Below are 8,351 nucleotides of genomic sequence, written 5' to 3' on the forward strand. Positions count from 1 at the left end.
GTATATGTGCTTTTTTGTGTGTGTGCATATGTGTGCACACCCGGTCATGCTTATGTGTTGAGGAGGAGAATTCAAGGCAAAAAGAGGATTATGCCCAGAAGGTCTAGTGCAATTAGGGAGTATGGTAGATCAAGAAATATAATCTCTTTGCAGAGAATAAAGTTAAGAACAGTGTGAAGTAAAATTAGTGGGATGAATGATATCAGAAGGTAGAGTGTTAAGGCCAGAGTTATCAAAAGATATTTAGCAATAAGTATAACGAACCATTTTCTTTCTTGTTCTTTAAAGATTCCTCCACTGCTTTAGATTAATTGGAAGAGGAGTAGGACAAGAATCAATAGCATAAAAACTATAGGAACTTACTTCAATATCCAGGCAAGGGATGGCCATACCTTGACCTCAAGTGATAACCACAAAATGAAAGTATTTGAAAGAAATAAATCCACAGAATTTAGTGATGGATTAAGCAGGGAGGAAGGTATGAAAGATGACTCCACAATTTTCATCTGCATACATGGATGGCTGGAGTTAATATTCATCATAATAAAGGTCCTGGGAGAGCTTATCATGATTTGGGCTTTAGACTTGTTGATTGTGGGATGCCACTGAGATTCCCCAAGAGCTAATATTGGAGAAACTGGATATGTTTCTGTAACTCTGAAGGCTATAGGAAGAAAAGTATTTGGAATCCATTTACAAATGAAATTTGAAGCCATAGTAATTGGGGAGATTATGTCGGGAGAAAGTAAGTCTAGGACTGAGTCCTAAGAAATTATAACACAGAAAAATGGATAGAAAAATTTGGCAAACACTAGGGACTAACTAGAGAGCTATGAGGAGGCCAAGGAAATCTATCACAGAATCCCAGAAAGGAATGTTTTAAAGGGGAGTAAATAAGAGTGCTTAATGCTGTCAAGAGGTTAAGAGAGAGGAAGACTTGAAAAATCCCAACAGAATTGACCACCAGATCAATAATTAATATCATAGGGACAATCACAAATTTAGAGTATAGTGTTACCATGGAGTACCTGATGTACACATTCAACAAAATAAGTGACAGTGCCAAAGTGTCAGGCTCATATTCAACTAAAAGTTGAAAGGAATTTCCAAAACAGTGAATCTTTATATTATTATAAGTCATTGCAATTTCCAAAGTGTTTTTATGATATGAGTCATCACATTTCATAGTCACAAAAAGCCCCAAATTGCACACATGTAATATCCACATTACAAATGATGAGATTGAGGTCCACAATGTTTTAGTGATGTGCCAAATGCCACAAAGCTCATAGATAGAGGGACATGTGTAAAACGCAGACAATCTTGATTCTAAATTCAGTTGAGGAAATGAGGGAGTGCTGCCCCAGGCTGCCTGATTTACAACATGAAGAGAAGTCTTTTAAAAGAAAAATAAAACAATGCCACTCAAGCGCTTACCTGAGGCTTTTCTAGTTTGAAAGACTGAGCTTAAACTCATACAAGGTGATTTTATGGGTTCTAGGAAGACCTTCTGCTTCAAATAAAATGTTTCTAAATGTCCGTTTTCATTTGCCATTCCTTTCCTGGGGCCGTCTCAGTCTGCCCATAGTTGTTCTTTATGCTGCTTGGCAAGATCTGTTCTAAAGACTAGTGCTCAATTCTGAAAGTTATTTGTTAATAGTAACATGGATAAAGGGAGGTGTCCCTTACTGAGGAAAAAGTTCAGAAGTGCCATAACCATTGTTTTCAAAATATGAAGGAGATAATAAACAGAGGATTCTGTTTGTCATAAGTAGCTGCTAAGGGAATGTATTTCTCTCCCTCCCTCTCTCTTCTCTCTCTCTCTTTCTCTCTCTCTTTCTTTGTCTCTGTCTCAGAGAGAGACTATCTATCCCAGAGAACTCCTTAATAGCATTAAATAGCACAGGATGACTTTAGAGGTCATTGGAAGTCACATGTTCCCTATCATTACAGATGATCATGCTAAAATTAAATGTGCATATTTTGTCACTTACTGGACCACAGATTACAAAGTCTATTCATCCCAGGCAGGTGGCCAGAGCAGTAAAGTAAGGTTAGGGGAAAGAGGAGTGACAGGAAGCTATGACAATCCTGAAATCTGCAACAAAATCATCAGTCAAAATTGAAGGAAGTACTAGCTAAAAAATGTTTAGATGAAATGCAAAGACACCTACAAAAACAAAACTGAGAAATGTAGTAGAAAAAGTATTATTGATAGTAAAAAAGCACAAATTGTTAAACTTTCACGTAAAAATGGCTATCACATACACTGAATGTGTAACGTGTACTATACATAATTCCATTTATACCTCATAAACCTGGAAAAGTAGCTACTAAGAATTTCATTTAACCGATGAGGAGACTGAGGCTAACATTTATCAAATACCTGATGAGTGATAAATCAGAAACTACTTAGTTATTCCTAATTTCAAAGCCTGTGCTTATGTATGCACTATACTGAGAAAGCAAGAGGAAATATAATAGCAAACAGGATTCAGACCTTAGAATGCTTACAATCTAGAAAAAGTAGAAAAATAAATAAGCAAATAAAATACAGTGTCATCAAAATAATTGATTAGTGGCTAAGGAACATTTTTTAAAGCTATGAAATTGCGTAACTGCCCATTTCTGATAAGACATATCTCTAGAGTTTGCCAGTTCAAAGAGAAAGCATGTGGGTAGAGAAGCATGAGGTATATTAAGAGTGTTACTTATGAAGTTATGCATCTCTGGCTTTAAATTCGGACTCCTTTTCTCGGTGTTACAGTACATGGATAGCTTATATTTCAGCACATTTATAGAGCAACTGTCTTTGTCTGGACTTTTTTAGAATGTTTGCACAGTAAACAGCCTTGTTGGAAAGACGTAGGATCTCCCTTTTGAGTAAGGTCACACATGTATATTGTCTCTTTAAAGAAAAAGTTGGACATGCTTACCACCCATTATAAAATATTTGTGTTCTCAGGGTTCCTATCTTGTGACATAACTCATTGTGTATGGAAGCATTACCTGACACTATTTTATGGTCCAGTGCAAATTAGGGTTTGGAGAACTTACACAAATGCTGATGTGACTACAAACAATGCTGTGAATAACATACTGTCCTTCATTCTCTCACCCAGAAATCTTTTGTCATCTGTGCATATACATGAAACTGTGGCAAGTTAACTTGTCAGTTTACAGATAGGAACAATCTCAGACCCCTTACCACTCTTGACAGCCACAAGCCAGGAAATTTGAGGCAAGTTCTTTAACCCCACTTAGTTTTAGTGTTTTTTAGCCATAAAATGTGAGCTAATAAGTGGCCCAATATCAGTTAATGAGATTACATGAAGGAACTTGTGTCTAACTCAAGTTATATAATATGGCACATTGCATCAACATTAACTAGTATTTATGTGGGACCACTAAGCTGGACTGAAAAGTGAGATATTGTGGTAAGCTTAGGCTTTTACTAATGCTATACATAGGATTTCTTTGATAACAGATGGAGAATAAATTCAAATAAAGTGTCATCTCCAGTTGGCCTCTGTTGGCTGCCTGGATTGGAGTAATAAGCAACATCTGAAGCTGAATCCAGACTGAGTAGGATAGAATGCCTGAAAGACTAGTGATGCCTGCTATGGTTCTTGACTAGGAGAAGTCGAGCACAGATTCCTCCTATTCACTTCCTGGAACAAGATGTTATTAAATGTTTCTTTCACCTCTATTTGAATCTATACCACAAACTCTAGTCTCGTAAAGAAGAAATAAAATGCAAACTGTCCTTGAAGACAAAAAATACAATGATTTAATCATCTAATTATCTGGGGACACATAGCAATTAGTTTATCTTGAAGATTTTATCAAGATGATACAGTACTTACAATTAGACATGCTGTGGATATTTTATTAATATTGGTTTATAGCTGGTCTGATGCTAATAATTGCAAATGCATTCTAATCACAGAGCCTCTCATGTTGGGTATTCCTGGGACACAAATTAACTTCTAAATCTATATCTACTCTAGCTTGGGAACTGAGTATTCATCAACATGTGTCTAGGGACAGGTCTGAAAGAACCAGATGAATTGTCTTTACTGCCAACTGGTGCTTCATAAATACTCTCCAAAGGCTAGCCCCATATCTCTGCCTTCATTTTGAGCAGACCAACAGGACCTTCTTTTTATGGCTACAAATACACTTATGGAAGAAAATCTTGCGAGATGTACCCTAAAAACATTTGGTCACATAGACCTGCTAATTCTATGTCTCAGGAGTTTATCCTGGGGAAAATTGGTGGATGTACACATTGATTTTTGTACAAAGATATCCAGTGTATGTTTAATTCCAAAAAAAATTCTTAACTTTCTTGCTAATGAAAAGAAAATAAATTATAATACTCTATAATCAGTCATTAAAATTATATATTGCTATAAAATCAAAATCAATGACAGGTAATTTGTCTAATATATTGATAGAGAAAATTGGTTATATCATCATCACTGTTAAAAAGAAGTAAATCTTTAACTATAGAATTTCCATAAATATGCTGTACATCAGAGAGATGTTTAACATTTCCTTTTTCACTTTGGGTGTAGAAGGAATCCAGTCTGCAGAGAAACTCTGAAGACCTGACTTTGTTCTAGAGGAACTGACTGATACTGGGGCAAAATAGCATCCAACCCAAGGTGAATTGTTTCACGTGCCCTGCATTCCTTCAAATTTCTTCTGGACATAGCATATTGATTTATTGAGAGCTGGATTGGAGGGTCTAGAGGGGAGCACAGCTACTTGTATACACTTAACCAAAGAATGGTCCTCATTTATCATAGATGGTCATCCTCTTTGACCCAGTGCTCAGCTTGGGGAGGGACACACATGGAGCAGCGAGGAAGGAGACACCACCTAGCCAGCCAGATCAGCTGAATCAACCCTGGCGATCAATGGGGTGACAAATGTCACACCCAGATCACTTTCACATTCAGCATATTGATTTCTTTGTCTCAGATCCACTTCTCCATTATAGGTCATCTTGGTGGAGCTATTAATCAAGGTGGCCTTTCCTTTCTGAACAAAATGGAAGCATATGATTTATTCTAGGCTAATAGGATACTCTCACGGATTTGAATTGTGGAAAAAGGAAAAAAAATTAATAATGACCTAATCCCTACAGCAATAGCCAAAAGAGATCATTATTTTTGATACAAAGAAAAGTCCTGTTGCTACTCTGTCCTCATTTTTCTGAACCTGCTTCTTCAGCTTTTCTTTTCATTCTGGATCTACCTTGAAATCTTCTGGTAAGTATGCTGTTTTTTAAAGTACTCAGAGGTGACCGCTATATTTTATAGTTAGAAAAACAAAAATTAATTTTTAAAAACCATTATGTGCTATTTATGTAGTTGGCATTTAGATCCAACACCATTGAGGTTCCTGGCCACTCCTAGTCTGTGACTTTGCTTCCCTGATTCTCTGAGTGCTGTTTTCATTTCTTAGTGCAAGTTGTGAGTCATGGGATGCTACCTTCAAAATTTAGCTGCCTTCCACTTGCTTTTTGACTGATATAATGCCCATAGGGTCAGTCTTTGACCAGTGAATTGCCAAAGAGACCCACTCTTCCCAAGTCTTTGAGTAACCATCTCCCACATATCCCTGCATTGATTATTTGCCATAGCCAATGTTATCATCATATAGCAAGGGAATGATGTTTCTGTAATCCATGTTATATGTCAGTGAAGAATCATTTGATTCTCATGTAAGACAGACATTTTCTCCTAGTGACAATTATTGCTCCAGTGGTTGGCATTTTCTATTCACATAGCTTAAATTCATTGTAATACAATCTCTAAGTAACTGAGAAAGCCTCAGTTTGACTTTTATGATTTTTCCCTTGGTAAAAATTTGGCAAGATAGGTCTTAAATTATACAAGAGCACATTGATGCAATGATAAAACAGTAGACTCCTACCAAATAAGGTTGTTATATGTTAACTCTAAATGCTCCTCAAATGCTTTTATCAGAAATACTTTCCCTCTTTCCATTAAAACTCCAAATTCAACCCTTATACATTAATTCTGACTAAGCATAATGTTTAAAAACTGAATTTTGTATCTAATTTAACTAGGGTAGATGTTTGTTAAATCTAATACAAGCTATCTGGTATTTATCAAATTGCTTAACTCTTCTGAGAATCAGTTTTTCAGCTATATATGTATGTCAGTGAGTGTGTAAGTTTGTGTGTATGTCCTAAGAACATTTTGGTGAGGATTAAATAAAGTAATGCATGTGAAATACCTCATACTTGGGAGTTGCACATTAACTATTGATCCATTATACTTGTCTTAAGTTTAATTTTTTTTTACACTCTGTTTAAATGATAATGATTTGTTATTGCTTATTTTTTCTTATGGATTAACAAAGTAAAGTAAAACAAAAATATATAATATAGTAATATATTTAAAGAGCAGAAAGAAATTTTTTAATATTTGTTTTCCTGTTTCTCCACAAATACTGTTATCATAGCTACATATACTGATCAATTTTACTTCAGTAGGACAATATTACCTTACTGCTAATATACCACCTTATATTATAACATTATAACAGTATAACATTATACTGTTCTTCAAAATATTTCATATCCATTGCTACATTTGATTGTGTTCTAGACTTTTGTTCTCTCACAGGCTACATTGCCACCTAATATCAATTTCATGATATATAACAGTTGCAGTAACAATGTGGATACTATTGGTCAGCCAAGAACCAAACAAATCCAAGGGCAATGATCTCGTCTTCACTCCTTCCACCCATTTAATTGTATTTTTCCATAATTTGTTCTTGTCTTATACTCTTATACTATCTAAAAACCTATTTGAGGAATCATTAATGATATGAAATAAAAAATATTGATGACCCTTAATTATTTCTCTGAAGCATTTGTTAGAGACAGCAAAGAGTAAAAATTAACCTTTTGATATGAAAGTAAGTTTAGATTTTTGAAAGAAGATTTTCTTCTCCTCAGTTTATTGAAATTGATCAAAATTAAGGCAGTCATAAATAAAGGGTATAAACTGTCTACATGATTACATATGACAATGTTTTGCTTTGGGTTGTGCTATTGAGTTTTGCCTTGTCTGTGGCCTACTCCTATACATAAACATGTTCTACCCAAATAAAAGTCCTTGGTTCAAACCAATCCAACCCATTATGTCCATTCTTCAGTGATATTAACTTGGCAGTGTGGGATAAAATGTTCTTAGACTCAGAAGTCCAAGATCACTTTCTGAAACTCACCTGAAGAAAAACAAATCATCAGGTTTTTAACCAAGAGGTCCCTATTTGATTATGAAGGATTCTTATGCTACAGAAGACAGAGATTTCAAACTTTTTTTCCCAACATTGGAAACTTTTCTCCTCAAGTCAAATATTTTGTGAAGAATTGCTTTACACGTTAGCTAAAAATAGATTAGCCCTTCCTGATGTAAATGAGGTTTCCTAACCACACCAACGTGGCCTTTAATGTCCACCTCTTCCATAGCTTTCATGCACCTCTACAAAGACCACATGCCCTACATATATATCCCTGGTTTCAGGAGTTTGTTTCCAAAATGTCCTGCATCTCTTGAAGGAGTTTGGAATAGAGTGGACCATGATGAAATAAGTAAGTAAATAAGTAAACTTTGTTGGAAAATTCCAGAAAAAAATTTCTGAAGGCTGAGTGTAGTGTATAAAGCAAAATAAAACTTGGCTCTGCATTCCTAATTTGATACTTAGAAAATAAATCACCTTGTGTGATTTACTCTACCTCACTAAGCCTGTTTCTTCAAGGTAAATTGAGAATTATAATAGTATCTTATTAAAGGTATCGTCTTGGGACATTAAATAAAAGAAGCCATTGTATCTGGCATAGTTTCTAGAACAAAAGCATTCCTAGATGTGTCTGTTAGATATTAAGTAAGTCAGAGCCCTAAGTCCAGATGCTCTGAATCCTATCAACACTGTAGTCTCCTCCCTGCCACAAGAAGGTGAACTGTCAGTCAGAGCCTGAGTCTCACCCACAGGAATTGCATCACAGCATTGCTGCCAAGCTGCCAAGTTGGTTTAAGGGCTATGAGCCTAGACCCTTCAAATCACATGATTTCCACAGATGTTGTTGGAGAAGAGACAGCCTCCTCAGCAAATGGTGTTGAGAAAACCAGATATCCACAAGTAGAATAGTGAAGCTAGGACCCTATCTCTCACTAGGAATAAAAAATTAAATTAAAATGAATTAAAAATGCAAGCTCTGAAACTTTGAAACTATTAGAGGAAAGACACTTGAAAATATAGGCATATGTAATCCCTTTCTGAATAGGTCTCCAACTGCTCAG

This window comes from Castor canadensis, chromosome 12 (genome assembly GCF_047511655.1).
Source record: "Castor canadensis chromosome 12, mCasCan1.hap1v2, whole genome shotgun sequence".
Taxonomy (NCBI): Eukaryota; Metazoa; Chordata; class Mammalia; order Rodentia; family Castoridae; genus Castor; species Castor canadensis.